This window comes from Arvicola amphibius, chromosome X (genome assembly GCF_903992535.2).
Source record: "Arvicola amphibius chromosome X, mArvAmp1.2, whole genome shotgun sequence".
In the NCBI taxonomy this organism is placed as follows: Eukaryota; Metazoa; Chordata; class Mammalia; order Rodentia; family Cricetidae; genus Arvicola; species Arvicola amphibius.
The window spans coordinates 92,307,928-92,322,718 of NC_052065.1; the positions used below are offsets into that span (position 1 = coordinate 92,307,928).

The 14,791-nt window shown below is 40.3% G+C and overlaps 1 pseudogene; it reads left to right on the forward strand.

Annotated features, from left to right (window-relative positions):
• The first annotated feature begins 11,186 nt into the window (after nt 1-11,186).
• Nucleotides 11,187-12,636, forward strand: LOC119804710 (annotated as a pseudogene).
• The last annotated feature ends 2,155 nt before the right edge of the window (nt 12,637-14,791 follow it).

The following is a 14,791-nucleotide window of genomic DNA, read 5'->3' on the forward strand; positions in this document are numbered from 1 at the left end:
CAGACTCTGGCATAGTTTGACATTTCACTTTACTGCAAATGGAAGATAATGAAAGAGAAGGTGGAACGGTCACCATGTTCCCTCTGCCTATGTGTTTGAAGGTTTGCTTGGCCCACTTATGCTACTCTCTTCCTCTGACAGTGTAAGCTCTTTGGCTTATTTGAGTTTGATGAGAATGCAAGCATAACATAATTCTAGAAGTTAGAAGATCTAAACTTACGGCATGGCGGCCATAAGTTCTTGGGGGAATCTACCTATAATTTTAGTAGAGTGGATGGCCGTGAATACATTTTCTACATTATACTAAAGATACAGGTTTATTTAGTGAAAATAAAAGGTGGCTAAGTGTACATAGGCACTGACAAAAATGTTGTGCTTATTGTGATTTACATGGCACTTTGTATGGATGCGTAAAATGAATTTTAAAGCATATCCTTTATTTTGATAGAGTATCTGCAAACCATTTTTATAGTTGCCTGCATTTCTGGACTTTACAGCTTCCCCACCCTCTTGCTTCTATCCCCGATAAGCCAGTGATTTGGGAGAAGTTGCATCCCAATCTGTAGATAAAATCGGGATCACCTGTTCCCTAGAGTGGCAGAGAGAAACTAAGTGGATATAAATGAGCTATGAAATTCCCCACATAGCTACAAACATTATCATAATGGTTTTGCACAATCTAACTAGCTCATGGAAACACTCCAATGACACTGTGGAGGGAGCCTTGGCATTAAGTCAGTGAAGGAAACTGCTTCATGGTCCCTCAGAGATTTGACCAGTCTCTTTTTGCCTATTAGTAGTGAACAAAGTTCTGTCCAGCTTGTTCTCATCACGTTGCTTGTGCTATGAGGTCATACGAGTAAATTCTACACTATTTAATTTTAAAGGAAACATATAAAACAGATAACATCCTCTGTGACTATTTGTCTTTCAACAACGCAATAAGCAACTTACTCTTGCTCCTTTCTCAGGGGAGCATGTGCAGCCTCCACTGCAATCTTGGCTCCCGCATGGGTTTCCATAGGACTTCTTCTGTCCCTATTTAAAAAAGAGAAAATGTTAGTAGATCATGTGAACCAGGGGAAAACATTACCCCGGGGAATCTAACCTTTAGTCACATTCCTCTTCACCAAGTAATGGACTAATGATTTCATCCAATGATGCCATTTGAAAGAAAGACTCATTTTATGTTAGTATGATGGCTATTCTAGGTTGTCACCTTGACTGTATCTGGAATGAACTATAATCCAGAAATGGAGGGCACACACCTGTGATCTGGATCTTAAGGCAAGAAGACAACAACCCAGATCTTGAGGCAGGAGGCACACCTTTAATCTGGGCCACACTATCTTCTAGAAGCCGAGATAAGGACAATGGAAGAAAGAAGGATTTGCTTTTCTTTGCCTGCTTGCCTTCACCTTGTCAGAACATCCAGAAGACCAGCTGAGACATCATGGGACTGAGCAGCTACTAGATTCTTGGACTTGCATTCACAACCATTGTTGGACTCGTTGGACTGCAGCCTGTAAGTCATTCCAATAAATCTATCTATCTATCTATCTATCTATCTATCTATCTATCTATCTATCTATCTATCTATCTATCTATCTATCTATCATCTAATGTGTATATGTGTGTGTATACACACATATATATGTGGAGAGAGAAAGAGAGAGAGAGAGATTAATTCCATACATTCTTTGACTCTAGAGAACCCTGATTAGCATCCTTTTAGGTAAAGTCTATACTTCATCAAATAGCCAGTTTGGTAGCTGGTTAAGAAATGATGATACAGACACTACCTCATTAGTAAAAATTCCAGACACAGAATACAAGGGAATATGTGTTATATGGGGCTCATGTGGAAGAAGTTGTTCAGAGATTTATGGATTTGTACTTATTGGCAAAACAATAGTTGTAGATAATTACCCAGGAGAACATGCTAGAAAAATAGTAGGAGATGAAAATAGTCACCCTGAACCCTGCTCCCATCTTCTCAGGGTCTATTTTCAGCAGATCATTCAACCTTATAAGTGCCACTCCTGTACCTCATGAGTCAGATTCAAATTGCTCAAGGACCATCCCACAGCATCCTAGGCACTCTTTAACTTCAGTGTCCCCTCTACTCTGCTTGATGACGTTGATGATGATGGTAACAATGATGACTAATTGAAGTTCTACAAGACCCTCAAATAACCTGACACGTGCTCATGCTGTCTAAATTTATCTCAGTCTCTCTATGGCGGATGCACCTCTAAGCACATGTGCAGGCATTCAGTACGTTTTCAAAACTCAGCATGTAAACTGGATCTCTGTGGACTAGAGTGAGTCCCGGGGTACTCGATTAGTCGCTACAGAATGGGTTGCTATAAAGTAGTTTTCCCTGGCATTTTGGCACTTTCTTCAAGTCAGCTCAGTACCTTCCCTCACGCCACACTATCACACAGCATGGAGTCCTCTCCAAACACAGCTTCCTGAGCTTCAACTTCCCTGCCAACAGAACCACAGCTTCTCAAACTGTCGACTGTGACCTCATCTGGGGTCACGTGACAGAGACTATGAGTAGTCACAAAAAGTTTCGAAATACTACAATGTTTTTCAACATGCAGCCACTAAAAACTAATTTAGAATCAAACATGCAACGAGTCCGAGGCATTTCTGGCAGCATTCACCCGTGCTGTGATAGTGGCTTCGCCGCATGTGAACACACAGTGTAAATATGTTGCTCTTTGCATGTCGCCACATTACCTGAGAAACCTCTGCACGGATTCAAGACTAGTTCACATTATGAACTGCCATATTTTCATAGAACATGAGACGTTTCCCGCTTTTATAGACATATAATGACTTAATTACAGGAAACAATGACGTTCAGTAGTTCCCTGCCATCATTACTCAGCATGTATCAGATCAGCATGAACTTTGGATTTCATCATGTTAGAATGTTTGATTTTTAAAATTTCTCATTTAAGTTGTTGACTTAAGTTTATAATCATTAAATGAATTTTGACTTGGTATTAAGGCACACACTCCAACAATTTCTGAATTGGTCCTAAATATGTGTCTGCCATTTATTTGTATTACACATTTATGCAGTGCAGTGTTCTCAGCATTAACAATTATAATACCAAAATATTGATCAACTCTGAGAAACCTTGAAGATGCTGTATATCCTGCATTAGAGAATACTCTATAGAATATTTGTAAAACAAGTATAAATAGTATACCTCTTTCTCTAGCATGCAAATTTGCTTTCATCTTCAAAACATTCATACCAAAGAATTACTTTAAAATAAAATTTTAGTGATTTGTTTTGCCACAGGAACAGTGTCACTTCCTGGAATGTTCTTCTCCATATGGTTTTTCTTTATTTCTGGCTTCTTTTCATAAGTGAGGTCTCAGTTTGTCTGTTCTCAGTCCTGAGAACTCACCTTCAGGTGGTCCCTAGTTACTTCCTTTGTTACATGTGTAGCATTACACACTGTCTTCCCCCACTAGAACACAAAATCTCTTTCATCAAGGATGTCATCTGTCTTGGACAACATTGTAACCTCGATGCCTAAAGCAATAGATGACGCTCAAGTAATGATTGATGACTACCAGATGAAACCATGACATGAGTCAAGACTATCCTCAAGGTCAGAGAGCTGCTTGGCCAGCAAGGGGACCTGAGAGTCTACCAGAGGATCCATCATTCATTGTGGTGAGTGAGGAGTGAGTGCCTGAACCGCGGCAGCTGCCCGGAGAGGGACTACTGACATTCCCCAACTACCCCAACACCCGCACACTTCCTGCTCTTCCTGCAGGGGTTATTCTCCCCGGATACTGCCTCTCTCTTCCTGTCCATTCCCAGCTTGCACCCAGAGCCCCCCCCCCCCCGCCTCATCCTCCCGTCTTTGGGGCCACAAAATCACACAGCTCAGCCTGTTTGGGTGCCGGGAACCTGGAATTGATTGCACCCAGGCCGGTGGGAGGTTCCCTCCTTCATTAGCCTGCCTGCAGCAAGGTAGGCCCTTTGTCAGTCAGCTGCTTGGCCTGCAAGGAGACCTGACAGTCTGCCAGAGGATCCATCATTCATTGGGGTGAGTGAATTGAATTCATTGGGGGGAATTGAACTTCTAAAAGAAGACCCAAAGGGGATTATTTAGAGGAAGAAATGGGCAGGCACCAATGCAAGAATTCCTCCAACAATTTGAAAAACAACATGAAAGCACCAGAACCCAGCGAACTTATAACAGGAGGACTTGAACACACTAATCAAGAAGAAGTAGAAAAAATTGACTTTATGAAAGTAATAGAGTCCCTTAAACAGGAGGTGAAAAACTCCTTTAAGGAAATGGACGAGAAGAATAACAAAAAGTTTGAAGAATTGGGTAAATCCGTAAATGATATCCTAGGAAACCAAGAAAAAAAACAATCAAACAGATAAAGGAAACAGTGCAAGACTTGAAAACTGAAATGGAGGCAAGGAAGAAAACACAACCCGAGGGCCAGCTGGATATGGAAAATCTATGTAAACGAACAGAGACTAAAGAAACAAGCATAACCAACAGAATACAAGAGACAGAAGAAAGAATCTCAGATTCTGAAGATACCATAGAGAAAATAAACGCACTGATCAAAGAAAACAGCAAATCCAACAAATTCTCATCACAAAACATTCAGCAAATCTGGGACACAATAAAAAGACCAAACCTAAGAATAATAGGCATAGAAGAAGGAGAAGAAATACAGCTCAATGGTCCAGAAAATATATTTAATAAAATTATAGAAGAAAACTTCCCAAACCTAAAGAAAGATATTCCTATTAAGGTTCAAGAAGCTTACAGAACACCAAATAGACTGGATCAAAAAAATCCCCTTGCCATATTATAATCAAAACAGAAAACATACAGAACAAAGAAAGAATATTAAGAGCTGCAAAGGAAAAAGGTCAAGTAACATATAAAGGTAAAACTATCAGACTAACACCTGACTTCTCTATGGAAACCATGAAAGCCAGAAGGTCCTGGATAGATGTTTTGCAGAAACTAAGAGACCATGGATGCAAGCCCAGATTACTATACCCAGCCAAGCTTTCATTCACTATAAATGGAGAAAACAAAATATTCCAGGATAAAAACAAATTTAAACAATACATAGCCACAAATCCAGCCTTACAGAAAGTAATAGAAGGAAATTCACAAACAAAGGAGTCCAACATTGCCCAAAATAACTCAGACATCTAGCGACCCTTCACCAGCACATCGCAAAGAAAGGAAACACACAATCTCTACTACCAAATAAAAAATGACAACTGGAGTTAACATCCACTGGTCATTAATATCACTTAATATCAATGGACTCAATTCACCTATAAAAAGGCACAGGCTAAGAGATTGGATACGAAAACAGGATCCAACATTCTGCTGTTTATAAGAAACACACCTCAACCACAAAGACAGACATCTACTCAGAGTAAAGGGTTGGGAAAAGGTTTATCAAGCAAATGGACCTAAGAAACAAGCCGGTGTGGCCATACTAATTTCTAACAAAGTTGACTTCAATCTAAAATCAATCAGAAGAGATGGAAAGGGACACTTTATACTCATTACAGGAAAAATCTATCAGAATGAAGTCTCAATCCTGAATATCTATGCCCCTAATACAAAAGCACCCACTTATATAAAAGAAACATTACTAGAACTCAAGACAGCCATCAAACCAAACACACTGATAGTGGGAGACTTCAACACTCCTCTTTCACCAATGGACAGGTCAATTCGACAGAAACCTAACAGAGAATTAAGAGACTTAATAGAGGTAATGAAACAAATGGACTTAACAGACATCTATAGAACATTCCACCCAAACAGGAAAGAATTTACCTTCTTCTCTGCAGCTCATGGAACCTTTTCGAAAATTGACCACATACTCGGTAACAAAGCAAACTTCCACAGTTACAAAAACATATTAGTAACCACCTGCATCTTATCGGATCACCATGGATTAAAATTAGAATTCAACAACAATGCTACCCCCAGAAAGCCTACAAACTCATGGAAACTGAACAGTCAACTACTGAACCACACCTGGGTCAAGGAAGAAATAAAGAAAGAAATGAAAGTCTTTCTTGAATTTAATGAAAATAAAGACACAACATACTCAAACTTATGGGACATTATGAAAGCAGTGCTAAGAGGAAAATTCATAGCACTAAGTGCCCACTTAAAAAAAAAAAAAACGGAGAAAGCACACATTGGAGACTTAACAGCACACCTGAAAGCTTTAGGAAAGAAAGAAGCAGACTCACCTAGGAGGAGTAGAAGACTGGAAATTATCAAACTGAGGGCAGAAATCAACAAAATAGAAACACAGAAAACAATCCAAAGAATCAATGAAACAAAAAGCTGATTCTTGGAGAAAATCAACAAGATTGACAAACCCCTAGCCAAACTAATCAAACAGCAGAGAGAGAACACACAAATTAATAAGATCAGAAATGAAAAAGGGGACATAACCACAGACACAGAGGAAATTCAGAGAATCATTAGATCTTACTACAAAAGCCTGTATGCCACAAAATTGGAAAATGTAAAAGAAATGGTCACTTTTTTAGATAAGTACCATATACCAAAGTTAAACCAGGACCAGGTAAATGCTCTAAATAGTCCTGTTAGTCGCGAAGAATTGGAAACTGTTATCAGAAACCTCTCTACCAAAAAGAGCCCAGGACCTGATGGGTTCAATGCAGAATTCTACCAGAACTTCCAAGAAGACCTAATACCTATACTCCTTAAGGTATTTCATAATATAGAAACAGAACAGTCATTGCCGAATTTCTTTTATGAAGCTACAATTACCCTGATACCTAAACCACACAAAGACCCAACCAAGAAAGAGAATTACAGGCCAATCTCACTCATGAACATCGATGCAAAATTTCTCAATAAAATACTGGCAAACAGAATCCAAGAACACATTAGAAAAATTATCCACTATGATCAAGAAGGCTTCATCCCAGAGATGCAGGGCTGGTTCAACATACGAAAATCTATCAATGTAATCCATCATATAAATAAACTGAAGGATAAAAACCATATGATCATCTCATTAGATGCAGAAAAAGCATTTGACAAAATTCAGCACCCCTTTATGATAAAGGTCTTGGAGAGATTAGGGATACAGGGGTCATTCCTAAATATAATAAAGGCTATTTACAGCAAGCTGACAGCTAGCATCAAATTAAATGGAGAGAAACTCAAGGCCATCCCACTAAATTCAGGAACGTGACAAGGCTGTCCACTTTCTCCTTATCTCTTCAATATAGTGCTTGAAGTTCTAGCAATAGCAATAAGACAAAACAAGGGGATCAAGGGGATTCGAATTGGAAAGGAAGAAGTTAAACTTTCATTATTTGCAGATGATATCATAGTGTACATAAGCGACCCGAAAAACTCCACCAAAGAACTCCTACAGCTGATAAACTCCTTTAGTATCGTGGGAGGATACAAGATCAACTCCAAAAAATCAGTCGCCCTCCTATATACAAAGGATAAGGAAGCAGAGAAAGAAATCAGAGAAGCGTCACCTTTCACGATAGCCACAAATAGCATAAAATATCTTGGGGTAACTCTAACCAAGGAAGTGAAAGGCCTATTTGACAGAAACTTTAAGTCTTTGAAGAAAGAAATTGAAGAGGATACCAGAAAAATGGAAGGATCTCCCTTGCTCTTGGATTGGGAGGATCAACATAGTAAAAATGGCAATACTACCAAAGGCAATCTATAGATTTAATGCAATCCCCTTAAAGATCCCATCAAAATTCTTCACAGATCTTGAGAGGACAATAATCAACTTTATATGGAAGAACAAGAAACCCAGGATAGCCAAAACAATCGTATACAATAAAGGGACTTCTGGAGGCATTACCATCCCTGACTTCAAACTCTATTACAGAGCTACAGTATTGAAAACAGCTTGGTATTGGCATAAAAATAGAGAAGTCGACCAATGGAATCGAATAGAAGACCCAGATCTTAACCCACAAACCTATGAACACCTGATTTTTGATAAAGGAGCTAAAAGCACACAATGGAAGAAAGAAAGCATCTTCAACAAATGGTGCTGGCATAACTGGATGTCAACCTGTAGAAGAATGAAAGTAGATCCGTGTCTATCACCATGCACAAAACTCAAGTCCAAATGGATTAAAGACCTCAATATCAATCTGAACACACTGAACCTGTTAGAGGAGAAAGTGGGAAGTACTCTACAAAATTTGGGCACAGGAGACCGCTTCCTATGTATAGCCCCAGCAGCACAGACATTAAGGGCAACATTGAATAAATGGGACCTCCTGAAGCTGAGCAGCTTCTGTAAAGCAAAGGACACTGTCACTAAGACACAAAGGCAGCCTACTGACTGGGAAAAGATCTTCACCAACCCCACAACAGACAAAGGTCTGATCTCCAAAATATATAAGGAACTCAAGAGACTAGACTTTAAAATGCTAATGAACCCAATTAAAAAATGGGGCACTGAACTGAACAGAGAATTCTCAACAGAAGAAGTTCGAATGGCCAAAAGACACTTAAGGGCATGCTAAACCTCCTTAGCAATCAGGGAAATGCAAATCAAAACAACGTTGAGATACCATCTTACACCTGTCAGAATGGCTAAAATCAAAAACACCAATGATAGCCTTTGCTGGAGAGGATGTGGAGTAAGGGGAACACTCATCCATTGCTGGTGGGAATGCAAACTTGTGCAACCGCTTTGGAAAGCAGTGTGGAGGTTTCTCAGGAAATTTGGGATCAACCTACCCCAGGACCCAGCAATCCCCTCTTGGGAATTTACCCAAGAGATGCCCAATCATATTACAAAAGCATTTGTTCAACTATGTTTATAGCAGCATTATTTGTAATAGCCAGAACCTGGAAACAACCTAGATGCCCTTCAGTGGAAGAATGGATGAAGAAAGTGTGGAATATATACATATTAGAGTACTACTCGGCGGTAAAAAACAATGACATCTTGAATTTTGCATGCAAATGGATGCAAATAGAAAACACCATCCTGAGTGAGGTAACCCAGGCCCAAAAAGATGAACATGGGATGTACTCACTCATAATTGGGTTCTAGCCATAAATAAAGGACATCGAGCCTATAATTCGTAAAAAATCCTGGAGAAGCTATATAAGAAGGTGAACCCAAGGAAAAACATATAGTTATCCTCCTGGATACTGGAAGTAGACAAGATTGCCGGACAAAAAATGGGAACATGGGGGTGGGGTGGGATGGGGAGGATGGGGGGAGAAAAGTGTGAAGTGGAGGATGGGAAGAGCTTGGGGGAATAGGATGGTTGGGATATAGGAAAAGTGGATATGGGAACAAGGAATTATATATCTTAATTAAGGGAGCCATTCTAGGGTTGGCAGAGACTTGACTCTAGAGGGGTTCCCAGGTGTCCAGGAAGACGCCCCCAGCTAGGTCCTTGGGCAGCTGAGGAGAGGGTGCCAGAAATGTACAGATCCTATTGCCATACTCATGAATATCTTGCATATCACCATAGAACCTTCACCGGGTATTGGATGGAGAAAATGACAGAGCCCCACATAGGAGCACCAGACTGAGCTCCCAAGGTCCCGATGAGGAGCAAAAGGAGGGAGATCATGAGCAAGGAAGCCAGGACCGTGAGGGGTGCATTCACCCATTGAGACGGTGGGACAGATCTAACGGGAGACCACCAAGTCCAGTTCGAATGGGACTGATGGAACAGGGGACCAAACCGGACTCTCTGAATGTGGCTGACGGTGGAGGAGGACTGAGAAACCAAGGACAACGGCAATGAACATGAACTCTACAGCATGGACGGGCTCACTGTGAGCCTTGTCAGTTTGGTTGCTCACCTTCCTGGACTTAGGGGGAGCTGGGAGGACCTTGGACTTAACATAGTGAAGGGAACCCTGATGGCTCTTTGTCTTGGAGAGGGGTGGAGTGGGGGTATGGGTGGAAGGGAGGGGAGGGAAGGGGGAGGAGATGGAAATCTTTAATAAAAAAATGAGAAAAAAAAGACTATCCTCAAAGTATTTTAACATGTGGGCCGTAGTGTTTTTTAAGTCCTCTTTTTTTTTTTTTTACCAGAGCCTCAATTCAAGGACTCAAAATGGAGGAAAACTGTCATTCTGACCTTACCACCCTGGAAAAATAGCTAAACTTGAATTCTAGCTAATATATGCAACACAAACTACCTCTAGAGTGGATTTAGTATCATTTGACATTTTGTTGTTGTTATTTAATAATGGTCACTTTTTCCACAACAAGAAAGGCATATTTATGAGCTGGTCTCACACTTCCCTCACTCTGTGTAATGTGTGCCTTTTCCTTATTCTCAGAGAGCACAGTGCATTTTTCAGATGGTCTCTTATCTCTTTAAACATTCCCACAATACTTTATCGCCAAAACACCTCCATAATAAGGTAGTGATGGCAGAGCTATGACAAAATATTACTATTTTAGATTCCAAACACCTTCCCAACATGAGATATTTTATCTCTCTTCTATGCTTTTGACATGCTAAGTGGTACCTTACACTTTCCAGTTGGCCCTCCACTTTACAGTATACACACGGGCAAGATTTTCATGAGAGCAAGATCAAGGGATACTTTGAGAGGAGGCAGCTCAGAGCTGGTAGAGACCAAGAAGAAAATACAAATAAAGCTAAGAGAGCAACTCATTTCTATTACATGTATTTATTATATTCCTTCGTAATCCTTAAAAGGAAGTGATAGGTTTGATATACTGATTTTAGATTTCACCCTGAATGTCATATTGTTTCATATTGAACATTCTTCTTCTTAGGATTATGATTGTTTTGTATTTGCATGCCCAAATATTCATGCATTCTAAATCACTCTTGAGGGAATGTTTATAATTCGTGGAAAGAGAAAACAGCCATACATGTTATTAAATGGAGAAAGCTACACATTTCAACTGAGAGTACTCAAGAGGTTTATTTTGGAACTAGGTTCCATTTCCATATGGTATCTGTTTGGTCTCCCATAAAAATTAGCATATTGGACTAGGGTCAGGGGTAAGCAACAGTGAAAAATGATCTGTAATAGATTAAGAGCTTCTATATTTCTACTATAGAAGTCATGGATCTCAATAAGATAGGAGAATAAGCTTTTTCGCAATGGGTTTGCCATCAGAACGCAGGTGTTGTGAAAACCACCACTAATTCAAAGCCAAAATGGGAAAGGAAAAGACTCACATCAACATCGTCGTCATTGGACACATCGATTCCGGCAAGTCCACTACAACCGGCCACCTGATCTACAAGTGCGGTGGAATCGACAAATGAACCATCGAGAAGTTTGAGAAGGAGGCTGCAGAGATGGGAAAAGGCTCCTTCAAATATGCCTGGGTCTTGGACAAACTGAAAGCTGAGCGTGAGCGTGGTATCACTATTGACATCTCCCTGTGGAAGTTTGAGACCAGCAAGTACTATGTGACTATCATTGATGCCCCAGGACACAGAGACTTCATCAAAAACATGATTACAGGCACATCACAGGCTGACTGTGCTGTCCTGATTGTTGCTGCTGGTGTTGGTGAATTCGAAGCTGGTATTTCCAAGAATGGGCAGACCCGTGAGCATGCACTTCTGGCTTACACCCTGGGTGTGAAACAGCTAATTGTTGGTGTCAACAAAATGGATTCCACCGAGCCACCCTACAGCCAGAGAGATACGAGGAAATTGTTAAGGAAGTCAGCACCTACGTTAAGAAGATTGGCTACAACCCTGACACAGTAGCATTTGTGCCAATTTCTGGTTGGAATGGTGACAACATGCTGGAGCCAAGTGCTAATATGCCTTGGTTCAAGGGATGGAAAGTCACTCGCAAAGATGGTAGTTCCAGTGGGACCACCCTGCTGGAAGCTTTGGATTGTATCCTGCCACCAACTCGTCCAACTGACAAGCCTCTGCGACTGCCCCTCCAGGACGTCTATAAAATTGGTGGTATTGGGACTGTCCCTGTGGGCCGAGTGGAGACCGGTGTTTTAAAACCTGGCATGGTGGTGACCTTTGCTCCAGTCAATGTGACAACAGAAGTAAAGTCTGTTGAAATGCACCATGAAGCTTTGAGTGAAGCTCTTCCTGGGGACAATGTGGGCTTCAATGTGAAGAACGTGTCTGTCAAAGATGTTAGACGTGGCAACGTTGCTGGTGACAGCAAAAATGACCCACCAATGGAAGCTGCTGGCTTCACTGCTCAGGTGATTATCCTGAACCACCCAGGCCAAATTAGTGCTGGCTATGCTCCTGTACTAGATTGTCACACAGCTCACATAGCATGCAAGTTTGCTGAGCTTAAAGAAAAGATTGATCGTCGTTCTGGCAAGAAGCTGGAAGATGGCCCCAAATTCTTGAAATCCGGTGATGCAGCCATTGTTGATATGGTTCCTGGCAAGCCCATGTGTGTTGAGAGCTTCTCTGACTATCCTCCACTGGGTCGTTTCGCTGTTCGTGACATGAGGCAGACAGTTGCTGTGGGAGTCATCAAAGTTGTGGACAAGAAGGCTGCTGGAGCTGGCAAGGCCACCAAGTCTGCCCAGAAAGCTCAGAAGGCTAAATGAATATTATCCCTAACACCTGTCACCCCAGTCTTAATCAGTGGTGGAAGAACGGTCTCAGAACTGTTTGTCTCAATTGACCATTTAAGTTTAATAGTAAAAGACTGGTTAATGATAACAATGCATCGTAAAACCTTCAGAAGGAAAGGAGAATGTTTTGTGGACCATTTTTTTTTGTGTGTGGCAGTTTTAAGTTATTAGTTTTCAAAATCAGTACTTTTTAATGGAAACAACTTGACCAAAAAATCTGTCACAGAATTTTGAGACCCATTAAAACAAGTTTAATGAGAAAAAAAAAAGATAGGAGAATAAAATACCAATGATAGTAGCTAAGAAAAAGTATAAGGAGCAGAAACTAAAGTTTCCTAGGAATTCTGCAGAATAAGCTGACAGACAGGGAGCCATTGCTGTTCTCTGTCACTGAAGAAAGAAACCAGAGAAGTCTCCTTAGTCATAAGGCAATGGATGTCAGCCTGTAATGTCAGCCCGGGCAGTATCCACAGAGGTCTTCAATTACAGTGAGGTGGGCAGAGTTAAAGCCCTTAGAAAGCCTGTCCTCTATCCTAACTTGTATGGGGCCACTCAAATCTCGGTTTTCTTAGTAACCCTTTCTACCATTGAGTGCTCTCAACTTCCACTGAAAAAATCCAATCTTCCATTTTCACCTACAGAAAATTAAAACTATGAAGACTTTGGGAGATAGTCTAGGGCAGTGTTTTTCTAAAACTCTATCAGACCACCATCATAACTCCTATTACAAGTATTTATTCTTTTCCTTTGTAGTCCTGAAAAGAAAATAATAGGAATAAGTTATTATAAGAATACAATGCCAACCACTCGGGTAGCTGAGGAAGGAAGATCACAAGGTCAAGGATAGTCTGATCAACTTAGTGAGATCTTGCCACAAAATAAAAAAAGTGAAAAAATGGCTTAGAGATATAGCTTAATGGTAGAGTGTTTGTCTAGTGCATGCAAGGCAGTGGGCATAATGCCCAGGGCAAAAAGTAAAAACTTTATTGATATCTTTAAATCCATATATTATAAACTAATATATGGCTCATTTAAAATAAAACAATATGTATTTTTGATATTTAATTTTTGATATTTAGCTATAATGGAAAGTACAATGAAGTAGTCACAAATATGACATCCTGCTGAACTGGTGATGCTGGGCTATGGTATTGGTTACTCAAATCTCAGGACTGCAATTGTAATTGGTGCAGTGAGTCTCTGAAGCAGTAAAGAGCTCATGATAATACTCTGGAAAAAATATAACATCCCTTTTAATTTGCTAGCTTTATTTAGGAACACTAATGCCATCAAAAATCATTTCAATATATAAACTGTACCTATGTAATGGATTCTGATTACTACAACCCATTTTCACTTGCATGAATGTAGGTCATAACACAGTATAATTCATCATAGTATACAAGGCCCCAAACTATTAAGTGCCACTTTTGCTAGCATTTAGATAAGCAAATATGTTCCACCCTTCCCAAACACTTTGTAAGTGCAGAATTCTTGTGTAAGAGGCTTTAATGAAGCTATTTTGACCTGGGACATAATGGTAAGGACCATGTGCTAACACTTATGCCCTTCCCATCCCACTACTCCACATGCCATGGCCATATTCAACGTTCACACTTCAACATCTGTGAAAAGCTATTGCACTCAATGTTCCAGTCATTGAGCAAACATCACATGTTGCTACGGGACAGTCTTTCCAAAGGTCCTTTGATTGTGAAGCACAACAACTTGTTTCTTTAGCCAGATGATGTGGGATGCCCCTCTGTATGCTGACTATTTCTGGGAACTATACTAATGGATCAAAGCATTAGGAAGGTTGAGAACCACTGCTCTAGTGAAGCAATTAATGTGAGCTATTTGTTGGATGATATACATTATGCAAGAGAATAAGAAAAGATAAGGAAAACAGGAAGTATGGTCAGAATGCTGCTCTGTTGGGAAAATCAGAGAATATCTTGCTTATGAGGAGACTTATGAGCAGAAAATACTGCTTCTTAAAGCAAAGTCTTCGTACCAGCATCAATCAACTCTGGGAGTTTCCAGGAAATGAACAGTTTTGTTTCCTTTTGAATTTATAAACATTGTGAGAAAACCAAATCTCTTGATTTCTTTCACTACCAGATTACGAAACCTGAGACACTAC